The following is a 21,259-nucleotide window of genomic DNA, read 5'->3' on the forward strand; positions in this document are numbered from 1 at the left end:
TCACGAAGGAGGGCAGACAGCAGGCGAGGCGGCCGCAGCCCAGGACGGCTGTGCTCCGGGCCCCGGCCCCGGTTCAAGCTGCCCGAGTTTCTCCGGGAGCTTCCGGAGCTGCCTCTGACCCCAGCTAAGCGGATCCGGAGGGGGGCAATGTCCCCAGCCAGCTGCAGGCCATCCCGGAAGCTGGTTTGCGCCTCCGGAGCTGCCTCTGACCCCAGCTAAGCGGATCTGGAGGGGGGCAATGTCTCCAGCCAGCTGCAGGCCATCCCGGAAGCTGGTCTGCGCCCGCCGCAGACGGAGAAACCAGGATTCCGAACCAGTTCAGGGGGTCCTGGGGCGCTGGGGCTCAGGCTCCTGCGTCTTGGTGGGGCCCCGGCGCAGAGCTGCCTCGCGGGGCCCCGCCTCCTCCGGGATCCGGGCGCCGGCTGGGGTCCGCCCGGGGCCTCGCTGGCTCACACACACAGCTGGGGCTCCGTGCGGGAGGCGTACTGCAGGGGGCCTACCGACTGCACACCCATGGCGCAGCGCGCCTGGGCGAGCGACATCCAGCCCTCCTCCACACGGCCGTTCAGCGCCGCCCGTTTCGCCTCCAGCTCCTCCAGGTCCGCGAGCAGCTGCAGGATCAGCGAATCCAGTTCCGCCCGCACGTCCCGGGCAGCCACGGGTCCGCCATACTCGGGTCTCAGGTGGGCCGAGGATCGGGTCTGGAGCCGACTCCTTTAGGTCGCCCAATCACCGCCAGCCGCGCTGGGGTGAGAGCCAATCGGCGTGCGGGATACGCCCCCAAGGAGGCGTCCCCAGCCAAGGACCCGGACATGCCAACAGTATCTAGACTGATCACATCACCCCAGAAGTATAGGAACCGAGTTCCCCAATTAATGCCCCAAGCAGACCAACCAGTTGCACAGTCTACGAGGGCTAAAGGTGGAGGCGGTGGCATTTTAAAAATCAGCTTACCGCTATAGCAAAGGAAAAAGGCGAAGCCGTTTGGCAACCATTTTGATTCGGGAAAGAGTGGCTTTAATCACAGAAGGCGCCTTCAGGTACCTTCCCAATTAGCCTCTGTGCTACTGTTACAGCCGATAGGTTTTCTCGAGTCCCCAGTCATGACTGCTTCAGCAGTTTATCGCCCGTTGGTAGCAGCTCCGGAAGCCCTCGGGGGCCGACATCTTTGTTAACGGCCGTCCCACGTCACGTGACCTAACCAAGCACTTAAATTTTTTTTTTTTATATTTTTAAGATTTATTTATTTATTTATCTATCTGACAGGCAGACTTACAGATAGAAGGAGAGACAGAGAGTGAAGTCTTCCATCCTCTGATCCATTCCTCAAATGGCCCAAGGGCAGGAGCTGGGCCAATCTGAAGCCAGGAGCCAGGAGCTTCTTCCAGGTCTCCCACGCGAGTGCAGGGGCCCAAGCACTTAGGCCACGTTCACTGCATTCACAGGCCATAAACAGACACCTAGATTGGAAGAGGGGCAGCCGGACATGAACCAGTGCCCAGATGGGATGCTGGCACTGGAAGTGGGTACCACAGCACCACCCCCCACAACCAAGCATTTTATCAGTAATATTAGTCTTTTTAAAAAGCTAACTTTGGCTTTGTTAATATTTTCTAACTTTGTTTTCTATTTCCTTATTTTCTGTTTTTGTATTCCCTTCCACTTTCTTTCAGGTTTGATTTACAGTTTTTTAGATTTTTTTTTCTAACTTACTGAGCTATACACTTAAAAAAAATGTATTTGTTATTTGAAAGACAGAGTGACAGAGAGACAGGCAGAGACACAGACAGAAAGATCTTCCAACTGCTGCTTCAATCCCCAAATGGCCACAACAGCCAGGGCTGGACCAGGCAGAAGCCAGAACTCCATCAGGGTCTCCCACATGGTGGCAGAACCCAAGCACTTGGGCAATCTTCCATTGCTTTCCCAGGGAGAGTAGTGGGGACCCGGACAGAAAATAGCAGCCAGGACTTGAACCAGCACTCCAATAGGGATGCTGGTGTCAAGTGGTGGCTTTACCTGCTGTTCCACAACATCAGCAAAATCTTCCATTAAAATTGCAAATTGAGCTTCTGGCCTAACTCAGAGACATAATGTTCAGGAGCTTTGAGGAACTTGGCCAAGTGGGCCTCGTGCCGGCAGGCTGGCATGATTGCAGACGTCATTGATCAGGACAGGGTTTTGATTGGTGGTCCCTGCACTCAGAGAAGATAGTTCACGCCTTTCAAATGCATGCCGCTGACTGAGTTTATTCTCAAGTTTCCACACAGTGCCCTCACAGAAATACACCCAAAGAGCCTGAGATAAGGCAGGCATTAATATAAAATGGGCAGCCACAAGATGGGCCAAGAAGACTGAAGTCAGAGAAAGGAAAGCCAGGATGACCGATCTTGACTGTTTTCAAGTCATGAAGGCAAAGGGGTTCCTGCTTTCATTTAGGTTACTGGCTACCTTGTCAAATGGTTGATGCTCTGAGAATTATGAAACTACTTTATCCAGCATTTTTGTTGGCATCATTGGGCTGAATAATTCAGACTACCAAACTGTAAAGACTGATTTTCAAGAGATTTCAATTTCTGTTCTAAATTAAGCTTTTTTGCTTCCCAATGTTTACCTTTCCAAGGGAGCCCAATTCTAAAAAAGCATATAAATCACCATCAATTGCTATTTTAACTTCGTTGGTTTTTTAAAAAAGATTTATTTATTTGAAAGGCAGAATTATAGACAAGGAGAGAGAGAGGGAGGGAGGGAGGGAGAGAGAGAAGATAGCGAAAGCTCTACCCTCTGCTGGTTTATTCCTCAAAAGGCCACAATGGCTAGAGATGGACCAGACTGAAACCAGGAGCCAGGAACTCCATCTGGGTCTCCCATTTGGGTGGCAGGGACCCAAGTGCTTAGCTTATCTTCCACTGTCTTCCCTGGTTTATCAGCAGGGAGAGGTTTCAGAAGCAGAGCAGCCAGGACTCAACCCAGGCTTCCACTGTACCACAATGCCAGTCCCTGTTTTGCTTTGTAAGAGATAACCTCTCAATCCCTCAAGTAGGATGTTCCATCTCTGGGACTGACAGAAATTTGGAAAAGCTGGAACATCTAAGCTTTGCAAGTATGAAGGTATTTTAAAAGGCTCGTGGAAAATAGCATTAAAGATCAGGGTATTTTGGTGCAAAATAATTTTGAAATCTATGCATATGTGCTCCACAGATGTCTCCTTGTATTTCCACACACACACACACCCCACCCCTGGCATGCTTCTTGCTGCAGCCCAATCTAACACTCCAAGTAATTGAGCACAATATTCCTTTTTCCTTCCAAGAATTCTGGTTAAAAGTTCTGGGGTCGGCATTGTGGTGTAGTTTGTAAAGCCAATGCCTGCAATGCCAGTATCCCATATGGACACCAATTCAAGTCCCTGCTGCTCCACTTCCAATCCAGCTTCATGCTAATGCTCCTGGGAAAGCAGTAGAAGATGGCTCAAGTGCTTGGACCCCTGCACCCACGTGGGAGACTTGGAGGAAGCTCCTTGCTCCTGGCTTCAGTCTGGCCCAGCCTTTGCCAGTGAGCCATTTGGGGAGTGAACCAGCATATGGAAAATCAATCTCTCTGTGTGTCTCTGCCTCTCTTTCAAATTAATAAAAAATGTATCTTTAAAAAAAAAAGAAAAATAAATCTGTGCATATGGAGGGTCTTCAAAATGTTCAACGTGTATTATGAAAAAACTTTGTAGATTTCAAAAATTTTATATAATATACACTTATTTTTTAATTCCACTTTTCCACATTTGTAATTACCCTTGTATGTTATAATAAACTCTAATCTGTATGTACTATGGCATCATTCAGGTAAGAAGAATCTTTGATAAACTTTTCAGCAATTTGCTCACCAGAAAACCTCAAAGGGTGCAAAGACAGTGGCAATGATGTCTCCAGAATGAGGCAACACAGTCGTGGAGGTAATGGAGATTTGCATGGTCCAGGCAAAGCGTAGTATCACACCCTCTATGATGCACAGTAGTAGTAAGCCTGAGGAATAATAAACAAATTGAGTAGGCCTCCCACCACATTTCTCAAAAATAAGCACTTCTATCACCAACAAGATTCACAAATTTCTCACCAATAAGCACAGGTTCAAGAGGAAAAAGATTTATATTTCATTTGGGGAAGAAGTACATACTATATTTTAAGACTATTTCCAGGGCTGGTGCTGTGGCTCAGCAGGTAAAGCCGCTGCCTGCAGTGTCAGCATCCCATGCGGGCACCGGTAGTGCATCCACTTCCAATCCGACTCTCTGCTATGGCCTGGGAAAGCAGTAGAAGATGGCTCAAGTTCTTGGGTCCCTGCACCCATGTGGGAGACCCGGACGAAGCTCCTGGCTCCTGGCTTTGGATTGGCACAGCTCCAGCCATTGCGACCAACTGGTGAGTGAAGCAGCGGATGGAAGATCTCTCTCTCTCTCTCTCTCTCTCTGCTTCTCTTTCTCTTTCTGTGTAACTCTTTCAAATAAATAAATAAATATTTTTTAAAGAAAAGAATATTTGCATCAATTTCATTTTTTTAAATGGTACAATACTCAAAATGAAGTGTTACTTAATTTGAGTGATCATTTCACAAATACACTTCATTCCCTTATTTTAATATGAGACTCTCCTCTAGGCCCCAGAAATTATGAGCCAGATGGGATTACTGACTGAAACATATTCTAACAGGGATATGATAGCTAATGACTAAAGTGCTAGCATTAGAAAAGATAAGCAGATTATTAACTGTGCTATTTGCACTTATTTATTTCATCTGAAAGGTAGAAAGACGAAAGTGGGATCTTCCATCTGCTGGTTCATTCCCAGAATGCCCACAATGACCAGGGCTGGACCAGGCTAAGCTAGGAGTCTGGGAATCTATCCAGGTCTCCCATGTGCATGGCAAGAACCCAAGACCTTGGGTCATCAGCGGCTGCCTCCCAAGAGCATTCGCACAAAGCTGGACTGGAAGCAGAGGCAGGACTCAATCCCAAGCACTGATACAGGATGCAGGTGCCCCAGGAAGGGCCTTACTCTGCTATGCCAGAACACCTGTTTCTTGCCTTGCTTCCTGACATCAGTGAATGAAATAAAGCGTGGCTATCGCACACAGGGTGCAACTTAGGAATGTTCTATTTTCACTAGCAGAAGACAGTGCTCAACTCATACCCCCAGGTAGGAGTACACACACTTTAGGAGTCGAGTTTTAGCTATTATAAGCTTCAAGTACATAAACTGCCAGCAGAGCAGAACTGCAAGGCATGGTTTTGTCTGTTTATCCTCTAGGAAATTAGCTTTTTAAATATATGTATTTAAAGTTTGTGATTTTTTTAGAACCAGAATATTTGTGTATTAAGCCATAAGATTGGTTTTATTTAAACTAATTTAACAAAACAGCAGTACTAGTCTCTGTTAGAGGGCTATTTATTAAAAAAAAACCAAAACACAGGAGCCCCTTTACTACTTTCTCTTTCTATTCCCAAGAGACAAAAATTTTCACTTTATTTCTTCTACTTTTTATCCTCTTTATAATTAAATAAGATATGCATGCTACTCTATCTTATAGTCAATTTTAAATATTATCTATTGACTTATGATTATGATATATTTTATTAGGGTTACTAAGAGGGTTTTAACACATTGATAAATCTTCCTGTTCCAGTCTGCATCCTCCTAATATGGTGATAATGCAATTCTTTGATAAATCCACATTCAGCATACTTATTGTTAGGCTTAAACATGCTTTTAGCAGTCAGTCTAGGGGCTGGTGCTGTGGGATAGTGAGTAAAGCCTCTGCCTCTGATGTTGGCATCCCAGATGGGTGCCAATTTGAATTCTGGCTGCTCCACTTCCGGCCCAACTTCCTGCTAATGGCTGGGAAAGCAGTGGAGGATAGCCCAAGTGCTTGTACTGATAGGAGAGATCTGGATGAAGCTCCTGGCTCCTGGCTTTGGCCTGGCCCAGTCCTAGGGCATTGTGACCAAATAATTGGGGAGTGAACCAGTGGATCTCCAAGTCTTTCAAATACAAAAATAAATAATAAAAAAAGTAGTGTATGGTTGATGGATGTGGGAACTGATACAGAAAAGTGAAGTTTGAATATGGAGATAATAAAAATGGTTCCTGCACATGGAATGTCCTACTTAAAATTATGCATATCTAGTCATCAAGAACTGTTTTGTTTTTTTTTTAAGATTTTATTAATGGCTACAACACAAGTGGGAATGGGCCAGGCTAAAGCCAGGAGCCTGGAATTGCATCTGGGTCTCTCACATGAGTGGCAGGAGTCCAACCACTTGGGCCATCTTTCACTGCTTTCCTAGGCACATTAGCAGGAAGTTGGATCAGAAATGGAGCAGCTGTGATTCACATATGGAATTCCAGTGTTGTAGGCAGTGGCTTAACTCGTTGTGCCACAACATCAGCCTCCAGTAACTGATTTTAAGGTTTATATAGCTGTGCTTTTGATTTTTATTTATTCAAAAGGTGTTGAGACAAAGAGAGGAGACAGCTTCTTCTGGTCCAGCCCTCAAATACCAGCACCCACTGAGGCTAGGCCAGGCTGAAGCCAGGAGTCTGGAACTCCATCTGGGTCTCCCCCCTGAGTGGCAGAGACCAAACTACTTGGGCTGTCACCTGCTGCCTCCTTGGGTGCACATTAGCAGGAAGTTGGAAACCAGAGCACAGCTAGGACTTGAGCCTGGGAACTCCAATGGAGGATGTAAGTATCCTATCACTGCACCAAATGCCCACCCAATGTGTTCTTAATTTTTAATGAAGGTCCATTGGATCTCAGGAATGGCCTCTTTACTTTTCAAGCTTAAATGAATCTTACTCCAATATTTGCCTTTTTAAAATAAAAAGGGAGCTGGCACTGTGGCACAGTAGGTAAAGCCTCTCTGCCTGTGATGCCAGCATCCCATATGGGTGCCAGTTCTAGCCTTGGCTGCTCCACGTCGGATCCAGCTCCCTGCTAGTGCTCCTGAGCAAAGCAGTGGAAGACGGCCCAAGTGCCTGGGCCCTTGCCACTCACACCAGATACCTGGATGGAGTTCTAGGCTCGTGGCTTCAGCCTGGCCCAGCCTCTCCTCTGTAGCCATTTGGGGAGCAAACCAGTAGATGGAAGATTCTCTTTCTCTCTGTAACTTTGCCTTTCAAATAAATAGATAAATCTTTTAAAAATAATAAAATAAAATAAAAAGAGGGCCAAGATTGTGGTGCAACAGGTATCAAGACACTGTTTATGATGTCAGCATCCTGTATCAGAGTACCAGTCTGAGTCTTGGATGCTCTACTTCAGATCCAGCTTCCTGCTAATGCTCCTGGGTACACAGCTGAAGATGGCCCAAGTACTTGGGTCCCTGACACCCACATGGGAGAAACAGATGGGGTTACTGGCTCCTAGCTTCAGCCTGGCCCAGTTCTAGCTATTGCAGCCGTCTCTCGCTCTCCTCTCTATCACGCTGCCTTTCAAAAAATAAAACAATGAAAAGAGGTGTGGTGATCCAGAAAATTCTTCTTATAAATTTGCAAATTATAGTGTAGGAAAACATACACTTTATATTGTAGGGTCATAAAAGTATGTAATAACAAAGAAACTAGTTAAAGCTTCTTTTTTTTATATATGTCAAATATTTTATTTAATTCATAAATGAGTGAGGGAATAAGTATGATATATAGAGCCAATTAAGTAAATGAATATTAGAATAAAATTGCTGGTTACATACAAATTGACTAATGTCTTACAGGGTTATATACAATTTAACTAATGTCTTACAGGGCAATAAAACCATAACCCTAGGGATTTCTCTTTCAAGAAACAAGTATTATTTACACCTCTACCAGGAAAAATTGACAATTTAATCTATGCCCCTTCAGAGTTGTAAAATAGGCAAGTCAATTGAATGTTAACCCAGGATAAGGTTTAAACATGCAGTAACCTTTTTACTTATTTCTTTTTTTTTATTAAACTTTTATTTAATGAATATAAATTTCCAAAGTATAGCTTATGGGTTACAATGGCTTCCCCCCTCCCATAACTTCCCTCCCGCCTGCAACCCTCCCCTTTCCCGCTCCCTTTCCCCTTCCATTCATGTAAAGATTCATTTTCAATTCTCTTTGTATACAGAAGATCAGTTTAGTATATATTAGGTAAAGATTTCAACATTTTGCCCATATAGCAACATAAAGTGAAAAAACTACCATTGGATTACTAATTATAGCATTAAATAGCAATGTACAGCACATTAAAGACAGAGATCCTACATAATTTTTTTTTCAAATTAATTAATTTTCTATGCCATTTCCATTTTAACACCAGGTTTTTTTTTTTTCATTTCCAATTCTCTTTATATACAGAAGATCACTTCAGTATATAATTAGCAAAGACCTCATCAGTTTGAATGCTAATTCACTCCCCCTTTTAAACAGTTATAACTTACAGGTTTCTATGTAATAAAATTAGTGAATAGAAGCTTTAACTAGTTTCATCAGTTTGAAACTAGTTAGCATTTCCGTAAAGCTACACACAGTTCCTCTGTGCAATCCTCACAGCAGGAAATGTGTGTCACAGCTCTCACTGAGGCAAGAACAACACAAGCAGCTATACGGTACACAATCTGGTAAGCACGGAAGGGCCTGCTTTATCTCAGCTTGTGATCACTATCTTCAATGACTGATTTTCTTTTCAAATGAAATTCATAAAAATGTGTACTGTCTTGGTCATATTGTAGGGAACCGCAGGCTGACCACCTGTGAGAACCTCATCTACATAGTTTGCAGCAATCGGTCGACCACAAGGCCTACGAAAACAGCCAGGTGAAACAGGTGAAACAGAATGGACTCTGCATAAACAACTAGGAAGAACCAGGTGAAACAGATGAACTTCCGACCTGAGGCTATACGCGCCCTTTCATCTGATTGGACGATATCAGCATAAAGGGACATTGGGATCTGGGCGGGCCGGCGCGGCCCTTCCTCTTTTCTCCTCTCCCCACTTTCCTTCTGCCCCCACAAGTAAAAGTTCCTTGAGAACCGATGAACAGTGACCGTGTCGTGACTGCGTTGGACCGTTGCTGGCGAGGGTCTGACACATATATTCTAAATTTTCACACTGGGCTTATTACATAATGGAAGTAAAAGATCATTAGCAATGAGCACCCCCATCTCCCTCTTCATTTGCTTATCTGAAGTTACTCTACATATCATTCAGCACTCTCCTCTGTCTTCAATCCTCACACTTGCAAATAGCGTCTCCTACTCAACAACTGAATATGACACATTCCCACACTTTTGAAATATATTTTAAAGTATTCATGATATTTTGAGAAACTGTAAAATATGATTTATCCAATCTATATCTTCCTTCCTTATCACAGAATTTTAGAATTAGGAAAAAAAATAGAAGATAATCTAGTCTAATACCCTTACCTTATAGAAGAGAATTCACTGTGGTATGAGTGCCTACAATTAAATGGCTGGTTAGAAGGGGAGCTAGAATCAGAATGCACATATCAGGATTCTCAATTTGTTGTTCAATTTCCTTTAAGGTCTAATCAGGACATTCATTCTTAACTAAAACATTTGTGTAAAGATACTTTCAGTCTTTTGACTTTTTAACTTGGCCTCTCATTTTTTATTCATGTATACAAAATCCTTAAAATAATTTTTGAAGAAGTATCTATATTTTCTCATTGAATTGGCATTTGATTATAACCAACACTTGTTGAAATAAATCAAAGTGGAAGGCTTTCTGATGCACCCAACTTGAGTCAGGCACTTCCTTACTTTTGTGAATTCATAATACTGCTCATTCAGCCAAAATATTTAGTCATTCATTTCATTAAGTGTACTACATATCAGGAACTAACTATGATGGACAGTGAGAGATATGGACATCTGAACAGATAATTACAAGATAACGTAATGACTGCAGAAGTTTATATAGGGTAAAAAAGGATAGGGACTAATGGCCACGTATGACAGGAAAAAATAAAGGCTTCTTAGGGAGAGTACCACAAACTGGAGGAACAGGAGTTTACAAAAAGGAGGGAATGCCATGTTCAAAAATAAGTCACAAATTATACTGTTATTTTTCTGTTGAGTTATTTATAACATTGTGTTGTAGTTTATTTAAATTATTTATTTAGATGATAGTTTAAGGTCTCCCTGGGGACTTTGTTTTTATTTCCTGTAATGCCTAACATAGTAAATACCTAATACATTTTTGCTGACTGAACAAATCAGTATTTTTGATAATTATTGTTCTATTTATATTGGGTTAGAATAACTAGAGGTTGAATCTATATTGCAGTAAGATTTAGTCAGTGATACAAGTAACTTTTCTTTTTAAACAAACACAAACATTCCTTGCACCTACTTTTGGGGGGTACACAATCTCCTCTTGGAGAAGTGTTTTCTCCAGCATTCTTTTCAAAGAGACCCTAGTCTATCTTCAGATCCCAGATGAGGTAGAGGAGGAACTGATGACACAAAAGACAATCCACAGGTAGAACAACATGGGGTCTGAGTGACCTTGTTCTGAAGAAAGAAAAGGGAAGAGGAAAAGAGGCAATTATTAGAGTTAAGTAAAATTCTTCATCAAATAAAACTGAAAAACAGACTCTTCGCAGAGCTCCATAAAGAAAGAGGCCTTTAAAGAAATTTTTAAAGGATCACTGTCTAAAAAGGTTAAACAATAAAGATGATTTCCTCGAAGTCCAAAGAATTCCTCAAATATTTATTGAGTACAAAATATTTGTACAAATGTGCATTTGGAGTTTTGGAGTCTTCATGCTAAATACATAAAAGTTCAAATAATTGCAATAGTTTTACTTCTTTTTTTAGATGTATTTATTTGAAAGAGTTACAACGAGGCAGAGCCAGAGGCATAGGCAGAGAGAGAGAGAGAGAGAGAGAGAGAGAGAGAGAGAGAGAAGAGAGGTAAGTCTTCCATCCACTGGTTCACTCCTCAAATGGCTGCAATCGCCAGATACGGGCCGACCCAAAGCCAGGTGCCAGGTGCTTCTTCTGAGTCTGCCACGCAGATGCAGGGGTCCAAGGACTTGGGCCATCTTCTACTGCTTTCCTAGGCCATAGCAGAGAGCTCGATTGGTAATGGAGCAACCAGGACTCAAACCAGTCCTCATATGGGATGCCAGTACTGCAGGCAGTGGCTTTACCCGCTGTGCCATTGAATAGGTCCCACTTTTTGTTGTTGTTTTTTTTTTTTTTAAAGATTTATTTATTTATTTGAAAGAGTTACAGAGAGAGAGAGAGAAAGAGAAAGAGAGAGGGAGGGAGGGAGAGAGAGAGAGAGAGAGAGAGAGATCTTTGTTATGCTGGTTCACTCCCCAGAGGGTCCCAATGATCAGGACTGAGTTAGGGACTTCATCTAGGTATTCCACATGGGTGGCAGGGGTCCAAACATGAGTCATCTTCTGCTGCTTTGCCCAGGCCATTAGCAGGGAGCTGGATTGGAAGTGGAGCAGCCGGGACTTGAACCAGTGCCCATATGGCATGCTGGTGTCACAGGCAGCAGATTTACCTGCTATTTTTTCCCCACCTGTTAAAGATTTATTTATTTATTTATTTTGAAAGTAAGAGTTACAGAGAAAGAGAGACAGAGAGGGAGAGAGCATGCTTCCATCTTCTGGTTCACTCCCCAGATGGTCACATTGGCCAGTGCTTAGCCAGGCTAAGGTCAGGAGCCAAGAGCTTCTTCTGGGTCTCCCACATGGCAGGCTATGAAAAAGATGCTATTATTATTAACTCCATTTTTCTTCCATTTTTACAGTGATAAAAACTGACATTTAAAGAAATTAGATAATTATTCCATTGTTAAGAAGTGACAGATCTTAGGCATAAATCCACAAACAGGTGACCTATAATTTCAATAACAATCATGTTGAACAGTTCATGATAAGCAGAGTTGATGTAAGGAAACCTATTCTTAACTGTATGGGGTCTTAATTATACTGCCACCCATAAGGGAGACCTGCATTAATTATAATTAAGACCCCATATAGTTAAGTTAAGGTATACTTCCTCCTCAGGTGAGTAGTACAAATATAAATGAATTCTGAGATCGCTGGAGGTAAGCTTTGTGAGAAGAAGTACTGGTGATAAGGCTGTAAATATAAATGACAAAAGCCAAGAACTTTTAAACTAGATTACAGTATTTGCATTTAATTCACTACTGTTTGGTTACAGTGTTCAAATTTCCTACATCCTTGGCTTGTAAATTGAATATATTTCAGTCACTAAAAGTCACATTGCTATTAGTGTGGGAACAAAAAGAAAAAAAAATATTGTGCAGCTCCTTGGAGAGAAGCCACCACGTATATCCAATACCCAACGTGAGAGTCTACTGTTTCATCTCTAGGGCATTTTGTGGCTCTCTGATGCCCTGTGTTGCACAGTGGCAGACTCATCCCCGAGGCCCACTGAGGAATACATCAAGGCATTGGTGCATTCTCTCATTCATCACTCATTCACACGCTCATCGGTTAAAACGTACAAAAGGGGTTACTTCAAAAAGTTCATAGGGAATGGAATTAGAAGTTGATTTTAGGCCTGCACTGCAGCTCATTAGGCTAATCTTCCAAATGCAGCGCTGGTACCCCGGGTTCTAGTCCCAGTTGGGGCGCCAGATTCTGTCCCAGTTGCCCCTCTTCCAGTCCAGCTCTCTGCTGAGGCCCGGGAAGGCAGCGGAGGATGGCCCAAGTCCTTGTAGCGGCCATTTGGGGGGGAACCAACGGAAGGAAGACCTTTCTCTCTTTCTGTCACTGTCTAACTATGTCAAAAGAAAAAAAGAAGTTGATTTTAGTGTGAATTTTTTAAATCTATGAATGCTTTTTAAGAAAATGCATATTCCTAGAACTTTATAAGGACCTTTCCTATATTCCATGGTTTATTTATAAACTAATGCTAAGAACTTACTGTCTTTCAGATATTGCATCAGGAAATAATGAAAAAAGTAAGAAAGACAAGTTCTTTGACCTCAAAGAGAGGAAGTGAGATACTATTCAAGGATATGAACATTAATATAATACTCTGAATTTCAGGGCTGGACATTTTGCTAGTGCTTGAGCTTCTGATTAGGCTGCCCTCATCCCACAGCAGAGAGCCTGGGTTCAAGTCCCAGCTCTGCTCCAGCTTCCAGCTTCCTGCAATACTTACCCTGTTGGGAAGATGTTGGTGTGAGACCTGGATTGAGTTCCTAACTCCTGGGTTCAGCCTGCTGCAGCCCAGTCCTGCATTCAGACAATGAATCACAATGTAGGAACTCTCTCTTTAGCTCTCAAATAAAGACATTTAAAAAGTAATTTCAAAAATTAGTAAAGACTAACAATAACTGCGACTCTCTGTCTTGGTAAAAAGAGGACAAAATCCTTGAGCGACCAAGTCCAAAGAAGTTATCTTGATGAGGTAACAGTAACGTGAAGCCAAATGGATAAGGAGGATCCAGCCAAGACAGAGTGAAGAGAGGTTCTGGACAGAAGTAGCATCAGTGATAGACAGGAAGTGGGAGTGGGAGTAGAGGTAGTGATCAAGAGAAGGAATGGCTTGAGATGAGGTTGGAGATGTAGGTGGGGTTCCTGTTGAGAGTTTGGATTTTTTGTTAAGCATGGTTGAAAATACTTCAGCAATGGAAAGTTATAATCTGATTTGCCTTTTTAAAGACTACTTTGAGTTCTGTAGGGAAAATTTTATTGGAAAAGGCAAAAGGGAATTTGGGCAAACTGGTAGGAAATGATTGACACATAGTCCAGGAAAAGATGGTGGTGACTTATTCAAAGAAGAAAAGAAATAAAAAATGAAACAGGAAAGTGACAGAATTTTAGGGATATGTTGGTAAGATTTGGTCATGAATTGTAGCAGAAAAAGGAACGAGTCAAAAACAATACACAAAAAGTTCTTTAACTTATTAAAAATGCCGAAAACACAGTTATTGCGGGATATAGCAGACAGGCAAAAGGAACTTCCAGCGCTGTCCACAAGGGAATATTGGAGACCCAGATGGGTAAAGATTACATCTAGCAGAGGTTCTCAAGCAGACACACACAGTTTCTTAGTATCTATCTTCTCAATAGACTTTGCTATGATGATGGAAACGTTCTATATATGTGCTGTCCAACGCTGTGGTCATTGGGGCTATTACACACATGAAATGTGATCAGCTGAGAAACTGACTTGAATTTTAATTTAATGAAATGTAAAATTAAATATCCAATGGTTTAGTCAAAAGTATTTGCCCAAACTGTGTTTGCAGTGATTTTATCCCATCCCCTCCCCAAATTAATGTGTTGGAGCCCCAACCTCTAATGCATTGGTATTTGGAAACATGACTTTTGGAAGGTAGGCAATTAGGTAATTAGGGTTAGATTAGGTGAAGACAACAGAATGCGTTTGGCCCGATGCGATTAATGAACTTACAGGAAGAGATACCAGAGAGATTTCTCTGTTTCTCTCCTTGTCTGAACAGGAAGAGGTCACGAGAGCCCACAGTGGGTTGACGGCTGCCCACAGTCCAAGGGGAAGGTGCCTCGGATGGGACTTACATTTCTAGCATCTTTGGGCTTGGGCTTCTCAGTCTCCAGAACTGTTAGGAATACGTTTCTATTGTTTAAGCAATTCAGTGACTGGTATTTTGTTACAACAGCCTGTGTAGCCTACAAATGTCTCCTATGTTCTAGGCATCGTACTAGGCATCAGAGCCTCAACAACATGTAGAGAGATGTGTCCTTACTCTCCTAAAATGTGGGTAAAATCACCCACAAAACCCTTTTATCTGGAGAAGAGAAGATAATATTTCAGAGAAAAAGATATCAGGAGAAGAAAGAACAGTTGAAAATAAGGAAAAACAGATTATTGGACAGACACGAAGTATGCTTGGTAAGTCTCTTAAGGGGACATGGATAAAAGACCGTAACAAAGTAGTCACAGAACCACTGGGAAGACTGGTGGACTGGTTAGTACCCAAGAATGATAGCAGAGAATAAGCAACCACCAAACTGAGGAAAAAAGGCACAGCCTGTGGTAGCCACTGCCTGAATATTGAGAGATTCAAACATCTTGATGAGAGTTGCACCCTTTTCCAAATATGTGAGCATTCTTCCACTAAGACGCTAACAGTTCAGTAGGCCACAGCCTACTCCCACTCCTTATCTGGAGCTAGATGAAGTTATGAATGTAGGGTAATCTGGTGAAATGTTTGTCAAGGAAAGAATAGGTGGTAAAGTCCTTTGATACTGAATCAAAGGTCTTCAGGGATTTGATATTAACCACTAGGAGGGGTAGGCTAAATTATATTATGCTCCTAAGTGTTGGTATTACTGCTGTAGATGAAACAAATACAATGAAAAATGAAAAATTAACTAATTCTTCTATGAATCCTTTTTGAAGAAAGACAACAATATATGGATTTTACAAGCACAAACCACTTCAGTAACCTTTTTAAACGTCAATTATTTTCTAATTTTATTTCGACCAGAAAAAAATAAAAGAACTCTTGAGGTGGCTGGAATAATCTCTCCAGAAACATAGCATCATTTCCTCAATAAAACTTTAGAATAACTTGTTAATAATACCCATTGTTTTCAGAAAATGAATTTCTTTAATTTCCTGCATTCAGCTATTAATTATGCAATATGGACAAATAAAAGAGAAGTAATGACATAAAATTCTGTAAGGAAAATAATTATTATTCAGTAAAATTACTTTTCTTTGCACTCCCCTTGTTTAAGGATAATTCATCCCTTTTTTATGATGTCATTTTGGACATCTCAGTTTGTCTAAGGAAATTCCACAGATGATTTTCTTGCAACTCTAGTTTTGGGAGAGAGTTTCATTGTATTTTTCTGGAAGGATAATATTTAGGGGATAATAAAAAGAGTATTTTTTTTTAAAAAAGGCCAGGTACTTGCTAACTCTTAAAGGGGTGGTCACTGTCAGACACTGATGTGGTTTAGGGAGACATCAGCACTTTCCTCCAAGCCTGAGTTGAAAGCTATTTTGCACTCTAGCTCAAGTTGACAGGAAGACCTAGATATATTATTCAATTTATTTACAGAGAAAATTCCCAAAGTTAGACCAGTGTGTGAGGAGAATCTCGGTGCCTAGGTGCAGGCAAATGTATAGCCAAATGTCTCCAATGAAAACAGAATAACAAACAATGAAAGCACAGTTCATGCATGGGAATAAAGTGATCTCTCTTCTCAATGCCACCCTTCCATTTAGGGGTCAGTCATCCAGTTTGGACCACACTAAAAGACAGAACAATTTGTTCAGGAAAAATTCGATACAAATTACAGTACTGCTGCATCTAAACAATGCTGGTCAGGGTTTGACAGTACCTTCCCCATTTACTTTCCAAGATTAAAGAAGGTCCTGCCCTTAATAGTAACCATATCGACACTGACCACAGCATGGGTATGTCATCTTCTGTTTCTAGCTCCTTGGATAATCTGAAACAGGCTTACTGTACACACCTACTTGGTGAGAAGCATCACAGTAGGTTATTGTGAGGCACATCAGAATGTATTATATTCTTGTGTGTGGCCAAGAGCTAATGAGGAAATTGATGAAATAGATCCACTTGGAGCCTCTGACAGATGAGTGTGAACCTGAGAGGGGCTCTCTCTATTTGCTTCAGAAAGGGAGACCCCTTTGGGAAGGTGCAGGAATTAAAACCTCTTACAGAGAGGAGATTGCCAGGGCCAAAATGTGGACAACAGTTCCTGGGTGGTTGGAGTGGAGATTTGATAGGAAGGTCTATAGACTGAGGCTGGAAAGTTAGGAAAATATGTACAGTGCAGGACTTTGAATAGTCTCATTGCAGAGTTTAAGAGTTATGCTATGTTTTTTCCTTTTAACACAGGGCTTTTCAGAACCTGCAACATACTAACATGCCTTGTCTTTCCCCAAGAAGTAGTGTAGCAGTGCAGTGGTTTCCCTCTCCCTTCCTCCCTCCCTCTCTCTCCCTTTTTGCCTCAATTTTTGTTCATGGAGTTCTGGAAGTCAGGTACCAAGATTCCTTGCCCAACTGCAACTTCTACTTAGGGAAACCTACTTTTAAGGAATTTGACACTGATTCATAAGAAAAAGCAGTCATATATACTATCACAATCAGAGCAGCCTACAAAATATTTTGAGCCTGTGCTTGTCATATATGTTCTAAAAATCACAAAATCATGAATTAGAAGATCATTTAGAATCAATTTGTTATTTAAATATCCTCTAAAAAATCCATATATTTAATTATTTAGCTCCTGTTGAAAAGGAACTCAATTAAAGAACTTCATTCCATTGTCAGAGTATATTACTTTCAGTTCAAATGTGTTTTCTCAGCTCCATGGGGGCTTATTTTAGGGCAGTCACTAAAAGGCGAAACATTTTCCTACCCAACAGTCATTTATGTCCTGGAAAAGAAGCATCTCATTTCTCTCTAGTCTCTTTTTCCTAGTTCCTCCCAGTGTAGGTCATGTAGCACAGTTTCTACATCCTGCCCAGCCTGCTCTTTCCCCTGGGACATTGCAGTTTGCCAGTTTTTCTCTTGACATCAGACAGTAGACATGCTCCATTCTAATGCCATCTGAGCTCAGACTGGAACACCCTAAATTCTCGACTTTATGCATCCAAATATACAAATCAGAATCATTTGGGTTAAATTGCACTCAATATGAAGTTGTAGTTCTGAATTACTGAAACTATTTTCATATCAACGTCTATTCACCACCTCTTTATGATTCATCCCACTGTGATTGGCATAGTGTTCTTGTTTGGTTCTAACTTCTTGTTAGGGCTATATTTCTAGATTGAAGCAGTGTGCATAATTTGGACCATGGACACAGAGGGCAATCACCAGGTGAGATAAGCAGAGCTAGGGATGAGTAAGCTTCACTCCTTACACAGAAAACTAATTTGTTAGTCTGACAACTTAATGGATGATTGACACTTGAGTTAACCTGACTCCGAACCTCAATCCAGTGTTCAGAATACGGACAACTGAATGGGGCTACTCCTCAGTGTGTGAACCTATCTCTGCCCTGAGGTGGGGAAGTTGCTTTTAGAGAGTACTCCCAGACTCATCAAAGTTATACAGAAGAGTTCTCTAGAGCACTGTTGTCCCACCCCAGCCATAGGCATCAGAGGGTAGAGTTGCACCTGCCTGATGTTTGCTGATTTTCCTTTAAACCCCTGAGCCTGGATGAGGCAAGTGGTCATGGGAGTTCCAATGCATCTTACAGGGTGAGATCTCCATTCCTCCTTAAAATTCAGTAGAGCTTGGTACCTGGAAGCCAGCCAACTCGTGTGCAAGGGCATGACTTTTGTGTAAGGAATTTGGAGACCAAGGTCTCACACACATGCAATCAGAGGCTTCTGGTGTCAGTATTCATGAATTATCCTCGGGGAAAGGAGATGAGGATTGACACATCAAAATTCTGCCTTTGTATAGGGGCATGTCTGTATAGTTCTGATCTGGTTTATAATCATGTTCATTATTTGAATTTATCTGCTGTCTTTCTTTTATGCCAAAATGCTTCTGGACCAATATAGAATTACTATGAATTAACCTTGAGGTCAATGCAAAGTTCACCACTTAGGAAAAAGAAAAACATTCTAAGGTGTAGGAAAAGTAAAATAAAACTTTTCACTAGTAAGCATATCTTTAATAGAAGTTTTTCAAGAAGAAAGAACAATAAAATGAATACAAATCATATTTAATGACTGGATCAAAATGTGTCTTCATATTTTACACTTTAGTTAGCAATACACAAAACAAGGTGAGGTAATGGGAAATCAATTCAAGGAAGATTTCCATACTTCATTTGAAGTGGAAAAATGTTTATACCAGCAGAGTGTGATAAGCCTTATCCTATTTATACGGTACTTGTCAGAGCAAAATCACCCAGAAAGCTATTGCTATACAAAAAGATTTTAAACTAGGAAATACTTTTAAATAAAACTAAATGTAATCATGCACGATGCTTACATAACACACATAAAAGCAAAAATAAAGAAGTAGAAAAATAAAACCAAAGAAACAAACAGAATATAAATAATAAAAAGACAAGTTTAAGTTTTAATGTGCCAATTACAGTTTGGGTCTTCAACAGTCTCACCTTCAGCAAGCGGTAGGACAGCAAGCAAAATATCAGGAATAATGCTGAAGAAATGAACAATATAACCAACGCACGTGATGCAACTGATATATAAAAATATCGTACCCAACAACATCAGAATATACATTTAAAAATAGGCCAGAATATTTTCTATGATAGTCCATATTCTGGACCAAAATTTATACCTCAACGAATGTAAAAGAAACTGAAATAATGCAGACATTGTTTTGGAGCAACTAGATAAAATAGAAAAACAACCGGAAAATCTACAAATGAATAGCATTAAATATATATATATATATATATATATAATGTATAAGTCAGAGAAGTAGTCTCAAAGGGAATTTAAAATGCATCTGAGTTCATATGAGAATAAAATATGTAAAATGTGTATTGGTGTTATTGCAGTGCCGTGAGGCAAATTTTTATTACTAAATACTTATATTAATAAAGAGAAAAGTACTCATATCATTAATTTAACGTTTTATATTTAGAAACTAGAGGAAGGAGATGTAAATATACCTAAACCAAACAAAAATGAGGAAGTAATGAAATTAGAAATTAATAAATTTGAAAAGAAGCAAACTAGAAAATGAAACAAAAATTGCTATTAAAAATCAATCAAGTTGGTAAAACTCTAGCAAGACTGCAAAAATATAACGAAAAAAGAACCTGCTAGTTTCAATGATGAAATAAGAGGGGCTGGCTCTGTGGTGTAGCAGGTAAAGCCACTGCCTACAGTGTCAGCATCCCATATGGGCACTGGTTCAAGTCCCAGCTGCTCCACTTCCAATCCAGCTCTTGTCTGTGGCCTGGGAAAGCAGTGGAGAATGGCTCAAGCCCTAGGGCCCCTGCATCCACATGGGAGACCTGGAGGAGGCTCCTGGCTCCTGGCTTTCGATCAGATCAGCATAGCTCCACCCATTGTGGCCAATTTTGGAGTGGTCCACTGGATAGAAGACCTCTCTCTCTCTGGCCCTCCTCTCTCTGTTTAACTCTGACTTTTGAATTAATAAATAAATCTTTAAAAACAAAACAAAGCAAAACAAAGATGAAATAAGAAATACCATCTACAGATTCTGTAGGGTTACTGTAGACATTAACAACAGAGGAATACTAAAGGAACTTATTCATTTGACAACCTAGAGGAAATCGGTTAATTTCTCAAAAAATCACAAAGCACAGAAAACTTAACCAAACAAAATAGACCATATTAATAGTATTATAACTAATAAATAGATTGAATCTGTCATTTTAAATCTCCTGATAAAATTTTCATGCCCGGGTGGCTGAACTGTGCAAGGCTGCCATTTAAAGAATTAACACCAACCTTAGACAATTTAACCTCAGACAACCTCAGACAATTGTAAAAAGAGAAAATACTTTCTAAGCCATTTTATGAGGTCCCTACTACCCAGGTTAATAAGAAAGCCAGACAAAAAAAAAAAATAATGGAAAGAAAGTAAAACAAAAATCTGCTGTACAATATAATTCCAGAATAAAAGTGCATGCAAAAATCCTCAAAATATTAGCAAATTGAACTGTACGATGTTTCAAAAGATGTATACCGCACAACTAAATGAGGTTTGTTCTAAGTGCATTGCTGTTGCAACATTTACTCAAAGTTGATACAGTCCAACATGTGAACAGGCTAACAAGAGAAAAGTGAGTAAGATTATATCACCTGACACAGGAAAATATTTCACAGAACCTAACTCTCATTCATGATAAAATTCAATATAAGTGGAGATACTGCAGGGTCAAGGAAGAGTAGGGGATGAAACAGCAGAGGAAACTCTTCCGGAACTAGTGATTCACAGTGGACCTGCGTGGAGAGCGTGGGAGCCCAAGTTCGGGACACCAGCAGCAGACTCAACGCACCAGCGCTGGAACGCGAGGTGAGCCGAACCTCCATAGCCCGAGATACCAGCGGGCAAGCGGAAAGAGGAGGCTAGAGGGAACGAGGCTTGAAACTCCGTGGGGAAAAGTTCACCAGGCTAACTAGAAGAGAGAGAAAAAAAATAAAAAAAGTGACCGATACGGACACGAGTTTCTCTCTCTCCGCTCACCTCTCAAAGGCGAGCAAGACAGAGCAGGCGCCATTTTGGACATACGTCATAA

At 41.1% G+C, this 21,259-nt stretch overlaps 1 pseudogene; it reads right to left on the reverse strand.

Moving 5' to 3' along the window:
• The window catches only part of LOC133768105 (coiled-coil domain-containing protein 115-like), a 29,678-nt pseudogene continuing 8,419 nt past the window's right edge, over positions 1-21,259 (reverse strand).

The sequence above is a fragment of the Lepus europaeus genome, chromosome 10, assembly GCF_033115175.1.
Source record: "Lepus europaeus isolate LE1 chromosome 10, mLepTim1.pri, whole genome shotgun sequence".
Lineage (NCBI taxonomy): Eukaryota > Metazoa > Chordata > Mammalia > Lagomorpha > Leporidae > Lepus > Lepus europaeus.